General features: G+C 39.1%; 1 protein-coding gene across 4 annotated transcripts in view; it reads left to right on the plus strand.

Annotated features, from left to right (window-relative positions):
* SLITRK4 (SLIT and NTRK like family member 4) overlaps positions 1-18,159 on the plus strand; it is a 235,633-nt gene extending 217,474 nt beyond the window's left edge. For 2 of the 4 annotated variants that reach the window (XR_007168990.2, XR_001208225.3), the window contains one exon: positions 15,296-18,159. The gene's annotated coding sequence lies outside the window, so the exon portion shown is untranslated. Of the gene's footprint in view, positions 1-8,944; positions 10,792-11,743; positions 11,865-15,295 lie in introns of all 4 variants that reach the window. The other 2 variants (XR_010834688.1, XR_001208224.3) reach the window with 2 other exon arrangements.

Raw genomic sequence — 18,159 nt, forward strand, 5'->3', positions numbered from 1 at the left:
ATTCATGGTTATTAGTAATACTTCATATAATTTATTCGTTGCTGGAAAACATTTTGAGCAGTCTGTTATTTTCAAAATATCAGTCATTAGTCACAGACTGATGCTCCATTATATTGATTTTTCATTCTCTTGCTAGGAAGTTTTGTAGTCATTTCACACTAAATAATTTATTAAAGCCACATATAACAATCAGGATAAAAACAAACAAACAACAACAAAAACTAATCAGTAATAAATCCGAATTTTATGTATGTGTGTATATGAATGTATAAATATGCATCTATATGTGTACGTGCAAAGACATAAAATTGGTCTACGAGTGTTACATTATTGTTGCTTTGGTCTTTGTCTCATCAGAAACAAAAAGGTGATCTCTATATGGTTTCATAGCCATTTTGCATATGTACAATACCAAAGAAGTTGTCCTCAGTCCGTTTCCCTCATCCACAAGCATTTCATTTCTTGGTTTCATTTCATGTCATTTCCTAGAAATGTGTGCACGATGCACTATGACTGGACTTCATGATGTCACTTCATCTTCAGTGTGCCAAGTCTTTTATAGCAGAATGTTTGTTTAGACAAGAATGGTTAATAGCTGTTTCTAAAGAGGCAGATGAACAGGATTTATCAATTTGTTAAAAAAAAAAAAATGCAGTGGATGGTTTCTGAGTCATGTCAGATGATGTATGTGATCCAGAACAGAGAGGAAGGTTTTGAGCTTCTGTCAGGAAGATTCATTCTGGGCTTTTGAAATTAGACAATCACGGCTTTTCATGACTGTAAGGTGTAGAGTGTAAAGGAAATGTCATTCAGTTAATTGAATCCTGACTGCGGGTTAAATCCTGCAGACAGCTGCACCCATTTACCAGAGATAAGTTTTGGTGTTACCATTCACTGAAGAGTCTTGGACAAATTACTTAGACTAAAATAGTGAGGCTTTTAACTGGGATATGGAGACATTTGTGTGTACGTTGTTTGCTGTTTCAGTAGGGAGTATTCTGCATATGTAGTGTTTGTTGAACAATTTTTTTGGTAGAGACTTTCTTCATGAGATACATTAGTGCTCACATCTGAATATGAGCCATGAGTACATCTCAATGAGCAAAGTCACAAAGGGCAGAATGTTTTGACAGATTTTGAGCTCTGCACTGCAAAAACTGCAGGAAACAATGTACCATACAGCAGATTCTCTTGCTCCCCGGCAGGATTTCAGAGGCTCTGTGAGTCCTTCTCAGCAGGGTATTCTTCTTGTCTACACACTACAAATAAGACACCAGATCACCCGTCTGGTATATGTGCAGTCTGTGTTTGCTTATACCCAAAAATAATTTTTGAGGAGAAGAGTGGAGGACGAATCTTTTTTTTTTTCCCTGAAAAGGAAAATGGGCTGAATTTGATTTTTTTCCAGGATTGAAAAATAAAAATACAGATATTTTAAAGATTGGTCACATTGTTGGATAATATTTCTGTATTCATAAATTATTTTAGTAAAAAGGACAGAAAGCATGTAGATGGTTTCGTATTTTTGGCATGCAGCTTTTCAACTTGCTCCATTGTTGGGTTAGTATATGTCTTGGGAGACAAGGAACTCACATGTGCAGCTCAGGGCACGAGTTATCTTAACTGTCTTGCTGCCTTTTGTGTGGTAGAAATAAAATGCAAGTTATGGAATGTTCCCCTCTCCGCTTTAAAGGGAGTTAGATCAGTCATTGCTCTTCAGGACTGGTCTTCAAACTCCTCTCTTGCAGCTAGAGGTGTGTCTGTAATTTGAAGCTGGCAACAGTAGTGCAAATGTCATACAAGGGGTGATGTCTTTGGATGGAGTTAATGCTTTGAAATAACTGGTATTTTTATAGTTTCTTTCTCAAAGGCTGCCATGCAGTTGCACTCTTTTACCCTAGTTAAGATCTTTACATTTGGGATTGATTCAATAAATCCGTAGGTTTCCAGATGTGATCAAGAGATTGTGTCTAAGTGTCCAGCAAAAAATTTTGATTTTAATTCTTGTGGTTCTCCAAGATGTAAATAAAGAACAACTGCATCATGAATAACCTATATTTCAGATTTCTTTTTTTTTCAACTGAAAAGCTTTTCTCTTTAACCAAGTGGTTTTATCTTTTAAGTAGAATTTGGACTTTCATTTTAGGTATTGGAGCAATGCCATGAATGTGATTTTGTTGCAAATAATAACATGCACAGTCAGCAACTAGAAGCAATAGCCAACAAGAACAGCAATGTGACACACTCTCTGTGTAGTTTTGTCATGTAAGGTATAACTTTTCCACCACTTCAGTATTCAACAGAAAAAGTAGTAAGGATTACATATTTTAAAGCGTGTTGGTAAGGATTTCCTTACATTTGTAATGTGCTTTCAAAATGAAAGCAGTATGCAAACGATGAGTATTATCAGCATACAACCCATTTCAAAAGGGGAATACCATTGTACTGTACATAGTGCTCTATTGTTCAAGTTGAGAAATATCACTGAAAATGAATAAGCCGGGTTTTCCTTTCTGTTTACTTTTCTCCTTCAACCGTTGAATAGACCCATTTTCTCTATACAGAGCAATACAGCTTTCAGCCATATGCAAGAAAATTTATAAGCCAAAAAAAGATAAGCAAATATGTTTCCTCCAAAGAGAATATCTTCGGTATAAAAATAACTTTTTTTTTTTTTTTTCAAGAATACAAAACTGGGACCTGTGGTAGTTCCAGCTTATGCTGGCTAGTTACAGGACTGCGATGTGGAATTGGAGTCAGTTCCTACTTCCTTTATCCACACAAATATTTCCTTTGACATTATATATGCACGAGGTTAGTTTGCCTAGTGTCACTTAGGGCCATATGGGGTCGAATGAACCAATGTGTATTCATATCTAGTAATGCAGGTATTTGCCATGGGCTCCTCAAACAAGATGCATCCAGGGGCAACAGAAGCATGGAGATGAGTTTTGCTGAAGTGTTTTCTTCTGTACCTTCTGGAGGAAACTTCCTTGGCATGGCCCAGAATGTCCCAGGCATGGGACAGGCAACAGATTTGTAGCAGGGCTCTGTAACTCCCTTGTTTTGACATTGCAGGGAAGCAAAGGAACAGCAGAAGAATAGCAGACCAGCTCTGTGTAAGATTCTTTCTCTTTTGCCTGCTACTGCAATAAATGTGTGGGTCCCTGTTTTGCACCAGGAAAAAGTCTTCCTTTCTGGGTCCAATCTTAACTCTAAAGTTTGGGACCAGTCTTGTTTGACCATATGTGTTGTCCTCCACAATACAGCTAAACAAGACCCTGTGTCAAACTTGTAGATGTACTTTTCCCCTCTATGTATATAGTGTACAGTCAAACTTGCATTAATAACGCTCAATGATTCTGTAATGTACCAGCCATAATGCATGTCCGCATGCAAATTTGTCATTTCCATTCATTACTGCTAAGTAACACTGACAGTAGACAGGGACAAATTTTTTTTTTTTTTTACCCCAAAACCTACTGTAGTGGCCAGACTCTGAGTCTTGTGCCCTATAAATATTCAAAAAACGAATAAATGATTATCACAACACTGTTTCTTATTAACAAAGAAAGGTTTTCTCCTTGTTTCCTCATCCCTCTGTGCAGCTGAAATTCCTTCAGTCCATTTCCAACCCACAAGGAACAATGAAAAATCCTCTACAGGGAAACTCCACTTTATGTAACGCACTGAAGATGGCACTGTAGTAACAACTTCACACAGTGAATGATAAGATATGTTTCTGTTTGTTGCTAGGAATTTATGATTTTTATTTATTTAGCTCAGCTAACATGAAGCCAAAGGTCAGTTTTAATGCAGCACCACCTGACACTGCTACTGTAATTAAGGCTGCAGAAATGTTTCCATTACTTAGACCTATCTGCAAGGAGATTCCAACCCATCCCAAACTACATTGAATAGTTTATAGTTGATCTTTGTTGAAAGTTTTTGTTTGTTTGTTTAATTAAGGAGAAACAGGAAAGGTAACAAAGGATATCCTTCCCACTTTTCCTTATACATAACTTTTAAGGACTACGTTAAGTCATATTAACACTGCAGCAAGTCTCTGAAGACATAATGGGTCACAGGGCAGGGCCCCATGGTTAGTGGTTTTATTACATAAACTTTCCAAAATTCAGTGTCCTGTAGAGTTTGGAAGCTTTTATGCATGTGAAACAACATCTTCAAGTTAAAAAAAAAAAAAAGTGCACACATACAAAGAATGACAGTGATAGGTAAGAGTCAATTTGTAGCAAGAATAAAGAAAAACAAAGAGATTTAAACTGACAGTTCTATAAGTCTAAAATAATCTTTATCCATCTCTTTAGCCATACCTTTTAAACCTTTCACTCATGTCAGGTGGGAGTTTTGGTTTGTTTTGAAGTGTGTGAGTAATTGGGCCCCTGTGCAGCAATTATTTCTCACAGCTACTTCCATCATACATACCTAAGAAATTTCGGAGGGAATTAAAAATGGAAACCTTGCATCCTTCTTAGGAATTGAAACAGGTGGAACTGTTTGTATGAACTGCCACTACAGTACTTTTTTTTTTTTTCCTCTCTTTCCCACCCCACCCCCCCCCACCCGCTCCGGTGTTGAGAAAAAATGCAGGATTAAAAACCCACTGATTTCCATGATAGACAGCTGATGTCCGGAATGACCCAATACTCTCTGTCAGCAAGCCATAACGGGAGGAGGTGAGAGTTTCAAACCCCCCATGTTATGTACTTACATGCTGGGCTGCAGAAAGAGAAGTGCTTAGGTTCTTTGAGGGGTGCTTGACTTGTTTCTGTGTCGGGGTGATGCAAAGCCACCCAGATATTGCGTGACTTCAGGGAAACCTGTGCAAAAGACTGAGGTGTCATTTCTAGTTGAAGGGCCTGGCCCCATAGCCATGGAGCTTCCCTTTCTTTTGGTCTGTTTGATCAGGCTGGCATGCTTGCTCCTTCTTCCATCAGGGATTTTTATTTATTTATTTATTTATTTTCAGAAGCAGCAGCCTTAGGCTTGGTATGCTGGGAGGGAGGGAAAACAACATTTACTTTGCTTGGCACAGGTTCCTCTGATCGATTAACAAGCAGTGTTTGCCTCCTCAGACAGCCTTAGCTTGTGTTCCTCGGTGGGAAGGATGACAGTCATGTGGGGCATGGGGAGAGGTGTTATGTGAAGCATTTCTAGTGGAGACACAAAGAAGTAGACACAAAAATGTGTGGCTGGCAAAGTGAATCGGGCTGTGTTGCAAGTCAGCACTAGAGTGGAAACCAGCATTGGGACCATCCTTGGGCCCTGGCCAAAAGCTGAGCTGCTGAGCCTCAGCTCTTCAGCATCACCTTAGGTACAGGGCTCAGGAGCAAGTACTGTTGGAGCCAGGGCTTGAAGTCTTTTTTTTCTCCTACACAACAGGCATTTCAGATGTCCTTTGTGTGCAGCTCTTCAAAGGTCTGGGAGTTAAATAACTAAATATGTTTAGGGCCTTGATCTTCAAATAAATCTGGTAGTAGCTCTTTAATTATCCCAGCAGGGAGCTCCCCTTTGCACATGGCATTCTCCAACTGCCTTTGCTCTGAATCTTCTTTACATTTCCCCTCTCTGCCTGCTCAACGCTTCCTACAAGAACTCTGCAATTCCCTCTGCATAGGAGGATTGAGAACTGGTTTTGCTCAGGTTCGAATGATAACCAGGAGTTAATCTCTTCTCTTTGTGTCAGCATCCTTCTGCCACAGCCTCCAAATGCACTAAAGCAAAATGTAGATGACAGATACAGACACAAATGAGGCAAGAAGTTCATGGTAAGGTAAGGAGATATTTGAGAGGCACTGAGGGAGGAAATGAAGCATTTCCTCCCTGTTTTGGAGGTCCAGTGCTGGAATTTTTGCTAGAGGTGACTTTGGGACCATGGGATTGCTTAGTCGCTTGTGAAGCACTTAGCAAGCAAATCAATGAATTATGTGGAAGAAGGCTGAGCTGCTACAAAAAATGTGCACTCCGACTTATATACTCATGTAAACTTTCAGAGATCTCTATGATGCATTGGCCATTAATATTTAATTTATCACTTATTAAATATTTCATTTTGTATAGTTCTTTAATGGAAAGGTGATGGATTGTGTTGTCTACAAGAATCTGTATATAAAGATCTGGCAGATCTCTCCTTCCTTTGAAAAATAATTTTATTTATGTCCAATTTGCAGATGGTAAAATGTATTACAAAGAGATTAGTCATGTGCAAATGTGTTGTATCTGTTTAGAAAAAAAGCAGGGGTCGGCACCAGCAGTATTTGTATAGCAAAGGGGTAGTCATTATGAAACTGTAGTGAAACTGCCACCTCAATCTCCACCATCCTCATCATCACTCAAAGGTTAGAGTCATTGCCTCTGCTTCCCACAGCTGACAGAGCATGATTACGTAAGGACTTAAGATACTAGCTCAGGCCCTAGTGCAAGGAAGACGCAGTAGCTACACAGTTTCCTTGTGCTTGTGCTCCCAGACCAATGGCAGTGCAGTAAAGTCTCTGAACCCTTGTGAATTGAGGCCTTTGCTGCTATGGTGCCCATGCTCTTGGGACGGGCCACTAACATCTAGCAGCCCAAGACAGTAGAGATGAAACATTATCAACAAGTAGTGTTGTGCAATCTCTTTCCCCTCCCTCTCCCCCCCCCCCTTTTTATGACAATGTCATGTGTAAGCTCCATGCCACATCCTGTCTCCTGTTTTGTGGTCACATGTGGCCACCATCTTCACCCCCTACGTCCCACGCACAAATCCTGGCATATCTTGAAAGCAGTCTCCCTCCCAGTTTTTCAAGCCTCCTGATGTGTGGCAGACCATGAACTCCTCCCTCTCCCTCTTCCAGTAGTTTTTGCTCTTAATCCAGCAAAAAGCTTTCTTAGGTCTTTAATAGCAAGCTTAAGGTTAAGCATTTGTTTAAGCATTTTGCTAAACTGTGTTTTGCTGAATCCCTGCCAAATGAAAACAGATGGGCTAATTTACCCTGATGTTCTGTGAACCTTCAGGAGAGCTGTAAGAGCAGCAGTCTTGATGAAAGGTGTACTCCAAAGCAAGGGAGAGGCAGAGCTGAGCAATTCCAGGCCGTGAGATGGCTCTGAGTTCCCTGGGAAGCTGTAGGTTTGGGGATCATGCTCGCCCTCCTTATCGCTCCTGCTCCAGGGAAGAATGTCACCTTCTCTGCAAGGAAGTGTCATCCAGCCTGTGAGGCTCCCTAGTATCTACAAGGAACAGAGCCAGGGAACAGCAGTCTTCCCCTGTTTGTCACCAAGAAACAGCCATGGCTGGGCTGAACGCAGTGGGCAGGGCTTTTCATTCTGCTGTTTCACCAAGTCTCTGTTGTAGCATGTTTGAAAACGAATTTTGCTCCTCTTTTAATAGCACTTGTAATGATCTGGAAGTAGAACAAATTCTTGATGGGTTCTTAAAGCTGCTCCCTTTTACTAAAGATCAGCTATTATAATTTGCCGTGCTTTGGGATTGAAAGATTTTGGAGGCTGATGTTAATACATTGGAACTTGATACAGAATATTGACAAGTGCCCACCACTCAAGAAACAATGAGATAAATTTAATCCTTTGAAATATGTCATGTACTTTAAGTAAATATTGAATAATATGCTGTGTAACATTAAACAACAACAACAACACTTGTTAGCTTATAAGGACAGATTAACGGAGCCCTGTTTTTAGAAGAAGTAAATAATGTTATTCACAAACCTGAAAAGGTTGCTGGTGTTTTGTTTTCAAATGCCCTCACTGTAGTATGAGGTCTCAAGAAGGTATATGACAATGTAATACAGTCCTAAGGAAAAGCAGAAGTGAGCACGGAATTAAAAGTCGTAACATAATTTAAGAACAGCATGAATCAATACTACACTGGCATTCCTTATTGTTCCAATGTTTTATGTAAGACTTTTTTGCAGGCATAGTTTGGTTTCTGTAACCAATGGCCCTCCTACTATTCACAGGAGTCTACTTGTTACCAAAATGTGCCTTTTTAAAATAGTTTTAATGCCAAATAAAAAAGTACAGGGAAGAAATGAAGGGTGGTATTGGTCTTTAAAATGTCTTTCTCATGAATTATTTACACTATTTATTCTGCAAGATCAAATGCTCTTTAAAAAAAAAAAAAACAAGCATGACAGGGAGTGCGCAAGAGATTTCAGAGGTTGGATATGAGCAATAAATCTTTGCTAAGAAAGAAAAAACAATAAAACCACCTCCAAACCTCAAACAGAAAGTTTTCCTAAGAAATATCAAAGACCTGTGTTGTGGGACTGTAAAATGCAGACCCAAATCTATCATTTTATTTTTACAGCAAGGTGTTGTCAAGCTCTTCTCTGATCCAAAACTAAACAGCAATTTGCAGAATGGGGTGGCAGAACACAAATCACACAAATCAGCACACCATAGGCTGGAATGAGCCACTGCATATTTTAGCCTCTGTAAAAACAGTGGATTTCAGCCTCATTCACAGCACTTTCTTGTCTTCAATAATTAACTCTGGTATGTGAATAGTGAAGTCCCTTGGTTTAATACATAGATCAGCAAAGGGTGTATATGGACTTCCAATTTCACCTATCCCAATTTTTTGTAACCACTTAGAGGACAGCAGTGGACATGTTCCTAAATGTCAGTGAATAGGTACTAGGGAAGGAAAGGAGTGCAACAGGAAAAAAGAATCACTTTTTAATCAATTTGTTGAGTTTAGGCAATGCTGAGTTTGGCTTCTTAGGAAAATCTGGTCTGAAATGTCTAGTGGAAGGTGCAGAATATATACAAGGAGTTTTTTGCCCTGAGTTCATACAGACATTTGAGGGGAAGGGACAAAGGGCTGTATTATCTGTGTTATCTTACAGAACCAGATGCTTGGGGCAAACAGGCCTGCTCCTTGCTGACGTTGGTAGTAAGTGTACTTGTATCTTACAACCTGCAGGACAGCCTCCAGGCAGCCATGTCACCCAGGAGCCCACTGCTCCCTGCCAAAGAGCTGAGGACGTTCTCAGCCTTGCCTTCACTCTGAGTGTGGAAAAGGTAGGCTTGACCCTCTTTAGCAGGGGGGATGGAAACTCTTTGGTAGCATCCCCTGTATCTGCTGGAGTCAGCCAGGAGAGCTCCACTGACCCAGGTTGCCCCAGGATGACCGCTATCTACTGCGATAGGCTCAGCAGTGTCACAGCAGTGCTCATGGAAGGGTAATGTGTGGAAGAACAACTGCTATTTTTTCCAGTGGATACCATGGAAAGATGGAGGCTGAGAAAATTACTTATACTAACTAAATTTGTTCCTCTCTGCTTTTCTTGCTTACTCTGCAAATAAACAGAGACCAGGTGCCTAATTTATTCAGATAATCAGATTTGTAATTTAATGTTACCTCCTCGTCAACAATGGTGGACTTTGGTTCAGACCCATGGTATTTGCTGCTGCAGCAACTCTTGCTGGCAGAGAAACTAGCAAAGGAGCAGGATGTAATTCCAAAGCTCTTTACATCTGTGTAACCACGGATACCTAAACGGTGCATAAGACTAGTGTTTACAAAGTTTAGTGAATTATTTCCAGAAATGGGAAGCACAGATTGTGAGTTCTCCCTGGGACATATGTGCAGGAGATGAAAAGTAAAAATAATGCTATTCTTCTGTGCTTATGAAAGAATGTTCCGTTGCGTGTTCTACTTTCAGTTGTTCTGACTACAGCAGATTGTGATGGCTATGGTAGACTTTGATGGCTGAATTTCATGTTTAATGTTAGGTGGGGGGCAGCAAATTGCTGACAAAGAGGTTTATTTTTGTAGAGGCTATTGCATCAAGCAATTACAGTTCATTGGTTAAAAAACATCTCTGAAATATAAATTCCACAGGATTCCTTATTTCAAGTGCAAATAAGTCATACTGTCCTACAAAAATACGATTTTAAAAACAAAAAGTGCATACACATCATGCCTTTTATGTTTGCGTTATGTTTTCTCTCCTTATGCCTGTTATATTTTAACACAGTTCCCCACATAAGGCAGTTTACTAAGGGCATCCTTCATTTAGCACTAGTTTTTTGAGAGATATTTTTTTTCTTTTCCTTAGACAAAAAGAATTGTTCTAGGATCAACAATTGCCATCTGTTTCTTTCTGAAGCACTTCATAGTACAACATCCTGTTGCTTCAGTTTCTACTTCCCAGGTTAATGTCTTCTTCATTCATTCATTCATGCACTTTAGTCATTCTAGTTTTATGCTAGACTTAGAAAGGATGCCCAGCTAAGTCTATAAATGGCTCTATCAACTCGTAAAGATGCACAAACAAAAAAACCCAAACCTTTCAGGACACTCACCCAAAGAAACAGACTCTTTCTTTCTTCTGATGCTTTCCCAGACATTCATCAGAATCATCATGACCTGTTGTTTTTCAGTGTAGCTGAACAAATCATAGCAGGGGGACATAGAGATGATAAAAAGAAAAAAAAAATAAAAAAGCTCAGGGAAAAAAAAAAAACTTAAAATGTGCTGCTTTGCAATAAAATCTATATTTTTTTTAAGTGTTAATTGCTAAGCCACTAGAAAAAAATCTCGTCTTTCATTGCTGAAAATAATGTAATCTGTTTGAGGTTGATGTGTGCCAAAGCCTATTGGGATTTTTTTTTTTTTCGAAGTTGAAGATTTTCCAGATTTTTCCAGAGTTTGAAGAAAAAAAAGAAAAGAAGTAGCCCTGATAAATTCCAACAAAATTCTGTATGTCATTGATTTCAATGAGCACAGATAATAGTTTTCTCATCCCACCTTGCATAATCGTCCAGGTAAGGTCAGCAGAGACATATGGTAGAAGCCCTAACTTTAATAACTATTCTTGTATTTGCAACATATTCCTTATTTGCTTGTTCATGTTCACAACTTTGCCATACCCTTTCCTCTGTATTTAATTCAACATGTAAAAGCATATGAACTAGCAGGCACAGAAGACAACTGCTTTAAAATACTTTAACCTAAAGCGCCAGGAGGTTGAAATTCCCCTTTTCCTACATAACACAGCCACAGTCTGGATTCAGAGCTCATGATGGAGAAAAATGATTTTACTTATGAATTATAGTTTTATTATGAATTATTATTACTAAATGAATTACTGGCCTTTCAGAAAGCCCCTCTGTTTTCAACAGGGGTTAAACTTAAACACCATATGATCAAGAGCTCTCTTTGACTTGGAATTGTGGCAGGGTCTAAGGCAATTTGGGCACTGATTGTAGCCAGTAGGAAGTGGCAATGTCCGTGCAAACCTATGCACAGAGGTGAAGCTTTTCCTATATTGTTGTTGTGGTGGTTTTTTTTGTTTGTCTGTTTGCTTGTTTTACAAAATCTTCTCTTTACCATACAAACATGACAAGCACAAAGATTTGTGAAGAAAGTATTTACTTCGCAGTTGGCTTTTGTTGGTCTGTGCCATATAAACACTGCAGCATTATGGATGTAATGTGTTGCTACTGCTTGCTTAAGAGCAAAGCAACCTCCCCAAAATATACAGATTTTTGAACTCAGTGGGAGAACTGACCATAAAGAAAAGTCAGCATTTGATCTTTGCTAGTGCAACAGGCTTGTTCAAAGGCTCAGTGAGGAACCACAGTGCTGATGTAGCTTTCCCACATTAGTTTTGTTTCTCAGTGCAACTGTTAGCTCTGCTACCTTGACTAGGATGTCAGCTTAGCTTCCAAACAGCATTTTTATATTTGATTTTCACCGATGATTTCATTTTTACAGTTACGCCCACCAGCTTGAAAACCCATGATGCAAGGCAGCGTTTAAGGGCTTTACACTGTACGTAGCCACGTGGAGAAGCTGCAGCAAAAAATGTGTGCTCTGCAGTGCTTACTTTTAGCAGGCAAGTGATTCAGGCTTCAATAAGGAGCATCACTTTGAACATGCCTTTTTTTTTTCTTTTTTACCTTTTTTACCTTCTTTTTTACCTTTTAAACCAATGTTGCAGCAGAACTGCAATGTGCCATTTTACAGTATGTTACTATAAATATTATGATAATGATTGTTTATCTTATATCCTCCGTGTCCTGGTTCTAGCTTGTTTTGTAAGAAGCTTACATTTTATTAATTTAAAGCAACAACACCAGCAAGCACCCCTCTAGCTTTCAAGCCAACCTCAGTATGGAAAGAGGCTTATAAGTCTCATAACCCAGGAGCCAAATTAAATTGCGTGTGGCGAAATTCATTATTCACATCTCAAGACTTTTTAAAAGTAAATAATTTTTAAAACCTAATTTTCAAATGCTTGAGGTTAACGGCCTAGAATGGTTTGAAAATCATGTAAGCCTGGAAGGCAATGCTGGTCTATCCAACTCCTGCATTTAAGTGTACGAGGGACGTTCACCCATCCAAATGTAGCCGGAAGCATCTGTGATAAGTGTGAAGAAGGAAACCTGTGTGGTCAGGAGTAAGGGGGGAGGGATGGGGTGAAGATGAAGTTTGACTCAGAGCTTCCGCATGGTCCCCGTTGCTGTGGAAACAAGGGCCTTTGTCTGCAGAGCCTCCTGCATCTCTATACGTTCAGAAGAGCCATCTCTTCTGTATGTCATTAGGAGAAGTCTAAAACGAAGCTGATCAATTAAGCTTCTGTGCTATGAGGGGAAGACGTAGACAGTAACTTAAATTGTGTGCTTAAAAGAAAGTAATGAATCACTCTTTTATGCAGTGACATATAGTTACATCCAAATGCCATGCTGTGCTTCTTAGGGAGAAGAAAAGGAAAGAATAATAAAAATGGAACTGGGCTTTTAAATTCAGTTGCTCGCAACCTTTCCCATGTCCTTCTCATCCTTGTGAATGAGCCAATCAGTATATTATATACACAAGGTAATGGATGAATAGAGCGAGAATAAGATACTGTTATATGATTTCTTAAATTAAAAAGGCTCAAGCTCTGAGAAGTAGATGCTTCCACTTAAGACACATTTTCTTCTGCTATTTGCAGTTTGTTTGTATGAGTGACTGTCTGATTGTTACCCAGGCAACCAAAGCAGGCGCGAATTTGATTAGATATAGTTTCACAGATGTGGGCACTGTTCCAAGCATTGTTTGGCGTTTCTGTGTATGTCCAAGAGAGAATTCAGTTTGTTAACTTTTAAGAGTTATTTCTATTTGAAGGATAGGGAAGAGAGAGGCAGGGATCTTAAAATAATCATTTTTAGTTGGGGTTATCTCAGCTCGCTGGTTGCTATTTTTATTTAGTAAGGTGGTGACTTGGTCTTATAAAGAAGTCAGATCATTTTAGAATAGAGTAAGGAAAAATGTGGAAAAATTCCAGTATTGACAGCAGGGAGATGTGTAAAAGTACAAGCTGTTTTATTGCCTCCACTGAAGCAGATGAAATTATCATCATCGCTCTAGAAGCTAACATCATTAAAATGTGAAGACTATTTGGTCATATCACAGTAATAAGAGTACTGGGAACGTATTTTGATATTTAGCTATGCACGGTCTGTCTTGTGAACTGATGGCAATATTGTGCTCAGTGTGTTTATTTTTCCAGTGGAACTCGCAGATGTAAACATCTGTTGAATGTATAGCTGGAGGACAACGGTCTGACATTCTGCATGAGCCCTCTTGATAAGCAAAGCTTACTTTCTTCTCCTTGTAAAAAAGCACAAGTGGGAAGTAGACTTTGGAGATGATAAAATGAAAATAATTCCCCTAAAACTGAGTGCCTCAGATTTCAGAATGCAATTCAGTCTTGCAAAGACATAAGCCTACAAGCTAATGTTCAGCTCAGTTTCCAGATACAAAATTCAAGGGAGTTGAGATTTTCTGTTCTATTTCAAGCTAAACTCTAGAATAAACAGGATTAGCTATTTAACTGTGATTACTGGCTTGGGTTTGCAGTGACCTGCAGCCGGAGAGCTGGAAACAAGCCTTCCCCACAGCACATTGAGTAACCTTGAGAGCTTTATGCACTCTCCTGCAAATGTGCATTGGAATTATTTCTCACGAACAAATTAACTCTTCTTTTATGACCCCATTCTCGAAAATGAATGATTTGGCTGCCAGCACACTATAATTCATACCTGGTCTCTGATTTTATAAGACTGGAACCTTCTTCTGGGAACATTTTTGTCTGGCATGTTAAGGAAATACAGCTTATGTGATGACGTTGTCCATCTATCTGAGTCAGTTACTTGCTAGCATTTGATTTTCTTGGCAAACTACAACCAGAATTGCAAATATCAACTAATCTGATAGCACAGAGAGATCTGGAAGATGTTAAGTTCCTACACATTCTGTTAAAATTGGAAGCTGGGTAAATGGGAAAGAGCCTTTAGTGAGAGAAAAATGGTGACAACTCCATTGCTCTTGGTTGAGTTTTAAGCAGCCGTATAACCAGTCAGCCTTCAGGCAACTGCTGCTGGTGTAGCACAAGGCAGAGCTTAGGATAGGCTATAGCAGTGGAAGGCCCTGGGGACGAAGGAACTGCTGTCGGAGAGGACAGTTGTAGTAGAGGTCTGGAAATGTTCAGGGCAGAGGCACTGTGGTAGAGCTGTGGAGAGACATATTTGTGGGGGGAGTAAGAGAGCAAGAGTTATCTGGAAGCCAGACTTTTTCATTTCTGCTGCAATTGAGATAAATTGTTTTACCACATCATTTGGCTATGATTTGATCCTGGGCATCTGTAAGGCAACTGAAAAAAGCTGTACAGATCAAAACATCATTAATCGATGACTCCCACTGACTTGAATGGCTGTTGAACTGGGATCCTGTTTGGCAAAAACAAGCAGGAAGGGGTCAAAGAAAAGAATCAGTAATTGAGAGTAATTAAAAATCCATAACCTAAAGGCTTTATTTGTAGTGTAGCTCAACCGTCTTGATTGCTGGTCATTTAAAAGTACAGCCACGAGCAGAAAATTCTTAAACATTGAGGTGAGAATTTTATTGAAAGAGTTAGGAGATGTGCTGAATAATGTAGTTTAAAAAAAAATCTAATGCCTCTTTTGTAGACAAATGAACTTATAACTACTCTTTCCAATAAAATTGGCTCTGAACCCCATCCATACAGACTTGATTTTCTGCAGATCTATATCTTAGTTATGGCTGTTAACTGAGAAAGTGTGAGAATGAATTCTACCTTTCTATCTAATGGACAGTAATGTGCTTTGTCATCAGATGGCATTTTTTCTGAACTTAAGCTAGATAAGTAGGACCTTTTTAGTATGATCCTTGCTAGGAATGCGTACTTTTTGGGTGTGCTCCGTGCATAACTGGGGAGTTTGCGTGTTTTTATTTACACATTTGTATTTTTTTTTTTGGCAGGTTTATATTTCCATGAAGAACAGTCATCTTCCAGTACAAGCATGCTCAAAAGCCTGTTTATGTAATTGCTGAGAAGTAGGACAACTGCTGAAACCTCTACCCCACTCTACCCCACAGAGTTAACCAGCCCCAACCATGCGTACATAGTTGCTCTCTATTGGCCTAGCAGTGGGTATGAATTGTGTGTTTGACCATTTTGGGGCCTGTTAAAATAGAACCCATTATTTGAAATAAAGGCAGAGGAGAGGAATTGACATAATTCAATACAATTTCATCATCTATTAAATGAAATGGGAGCGGATTTTGCTCTCTCATTTACGTTCTGACTAATAACAACTCTGCATACAAAGGTAATGATTCTGGTTTAAATATTCCCCAGAAATAACCAATACCTCCCCTTCTCCCCCAGGGTTGTATAAATGTAAGGTCAGAAATAGATAAATATTTTGTTTTTTTATTTTTCTTCGTCCTCTAGACTGTCAGATGAAGCACCATAGGAGACCTTAAAAGCCTTTGTATCTGTGTATCTAGATGCATTTTATACAGGGTAACTATTAGCCTGACTTCACAGAAATGGACTCAGATAAAGAATGATAAGTCACATGTTAGTGATGGTTTGTGTCCTTTAAGAAATGAACAAAGAAGCCCTGTCAGGGCTGTAGATCTGGTACGTGCTAATCGTACTGAGCAACGGATCACATTGTTGTAAATGTAAGGATACATGGACAAAAGCTTGTTGGTCCTTATAAATTGCCAAGCCACATACAGGGAAATTGTACTTTTCTTGTGCATTAAAGTCCCCTTAGGAAAGAAATTACAGCTTACACTTTTTAACAGTATCAATAGTGAGTCTGGTTTATATAGCACCTTTCTAGAAGAATAATGTATCTGCTTGACACACAAGCATATGCAGATGTGGAAACGTTAAAAATAATAGAGAATACAACAACTGGAGGTTGGAAGCTGTGTTTGAGGATAGCTCAACTGTTCAGGCTACAATATGATTTCATGGGAATGAGAGTTCACTAGGTTCTTGCATGTAAGTAGCAGCATAAATCACCCAGTATTTAGCCCTTAGCATGTACTGCTGCACCCTCAGATACAGCCCTTCCCAACTTGCCCAAGTATCCTTAGCAGAGCCAATGTCACAATAGACTGCCAACTTCACACAGGTTCAGCAGCACTATGAAATATGTGCTGTTACTGTATGGGAAACTCTTCATCAAAAAATGTTTCACTATAAGCCAAATGTGGAATAATGTTGTCTGTCATCAGTAAAAACACATATTCCCATCTAATGATTCAGATGTATAAGGACGTAAAAGCTAAAGAATCAATGTAAGAGTAATAGAATATGGATTGTAGCCATCAAAATTTTTTGTACTTTCATCAATTAAAAAAAAAAAAAAAAAAGGAACACACAACAACGATCAAAATCAAATCAAAATCAAGCCATAAGGCTCTAGTGCAAGGGGACAAACCTCTTAAGAATTCAAGATGTTTTGCAAATATGCTGTATCCTGAAAAAAATCAAACAACATGCAATCAACTGCTGCTTTCAGTTTATGGTTGAATAGTTTCTTCACAAGCTAAAAAACAGAAGGTACTGTACTAGTATATGGCAAGAATGCATATCTCTGTTGTATTCACAATCCTGGATTGAGACGAGACTGTGCTACCTCAGAACATGCAGAAATCTGGTCATCCCAAATTGCTGAGGCTTTCTTAAAAGTGACTAGGGAGACAGACAAGAGGATGTGCTTGTACTTTGCTTGTACCTTTTACATTTTTTCTTTTGCTTGCTAATAGAGTTTTCTTACAGGCAAAACTAGTTTTTCATCTGGGATCAGATTTTTGAAAGAACTCATGTCTCATTGGGCATCCAGAGAGCTCAGTGACAGTTTGAACATTTTTCAAATAAGCTGCATGTATTTGCAGCAAGTCTCAAACCCTCGAAGTGCTTTAAGTACTTGCAACTACCAAGCAGTTATCTTTAAAGATCATGGCCAGCACGCTTTTGAAAATAGGGCCACATTTTCTAATTCTTATAGTTAACATTAATTTGCTGTTTTATAATGTCTAGAAGACATGGATATCGGTTTTCTCTTAAATGGACAGGTCTGTATGGTAGGCTCTTGTAAGTCTGCAGTTCCCAAGCACCGTTGCTGCAGCCTGCCTTATGTCGCAGCCGCCACCAGGCATCTCTGTCCCTGGGCGCTGCATGCTGATGCTGCAGCTGAGATATTTTAGTGGTTCAGGTTCTGAGCTGCAGCAGTGGGGACAAAGCTGTGCAAACAGCAGGAGAAGTCACTTTTTCTCTTAGTCACTAATTAAAGCATGGGTGTGAGGTGGACTGGCTCCACTGTTACCAGGCTTTTGTGCTGAGCTGGGATTTCTGTGAGACTGAATTACTTGCCTGCTATTAGACTCTCTGGTTCAGGATTTGCATACACGCAAAACAAACTAATTTGTTACAGTAAAAATAAAGGCAAGCTCCACAGTCCTGACCTCTCCTCTACTAGATGACATGGCATTTGGGTGTTGAAATATCTACTGATAACAATGTTGTATGACCCAGAAGAGCAGTAAATGCTGCCTCAGGCTATAGGAAAGACAATTTCTAATAATTCATTAGACAAAAAAAATAATAAGCTGCTGTTAGTGGAGCAAAAGAAGTCTCTCTGAAAGCAACAACATACAGCCATTCAGCTGCATTATGCTTGTGTTGTTTTGCCGTTTGTTTTTAGATATAAAAAACACCTACAGCTACAAATATTTAAAGTTGAAAACCTTGTATTAATTTATTTTTCCTCATTTATATATTAAACTCAATCTTAACAGATTATACTTCAGATTCCGTAATA

Source organism: Anser cygnoides, chromosome 13 (assembly GCF_040182565.1).
Source record: "Anser cygnoides isolate HZ-2024a breed goose chromosome 13, Taihu_goose_T2T_genome, whole genome shotgun sequence".
NCBI classification, from domain to species: Eukaryota; Metazoa; Chordata; class Aves; order Anseriformes; family Anatidae; genus Anser; species Anser cygnoides.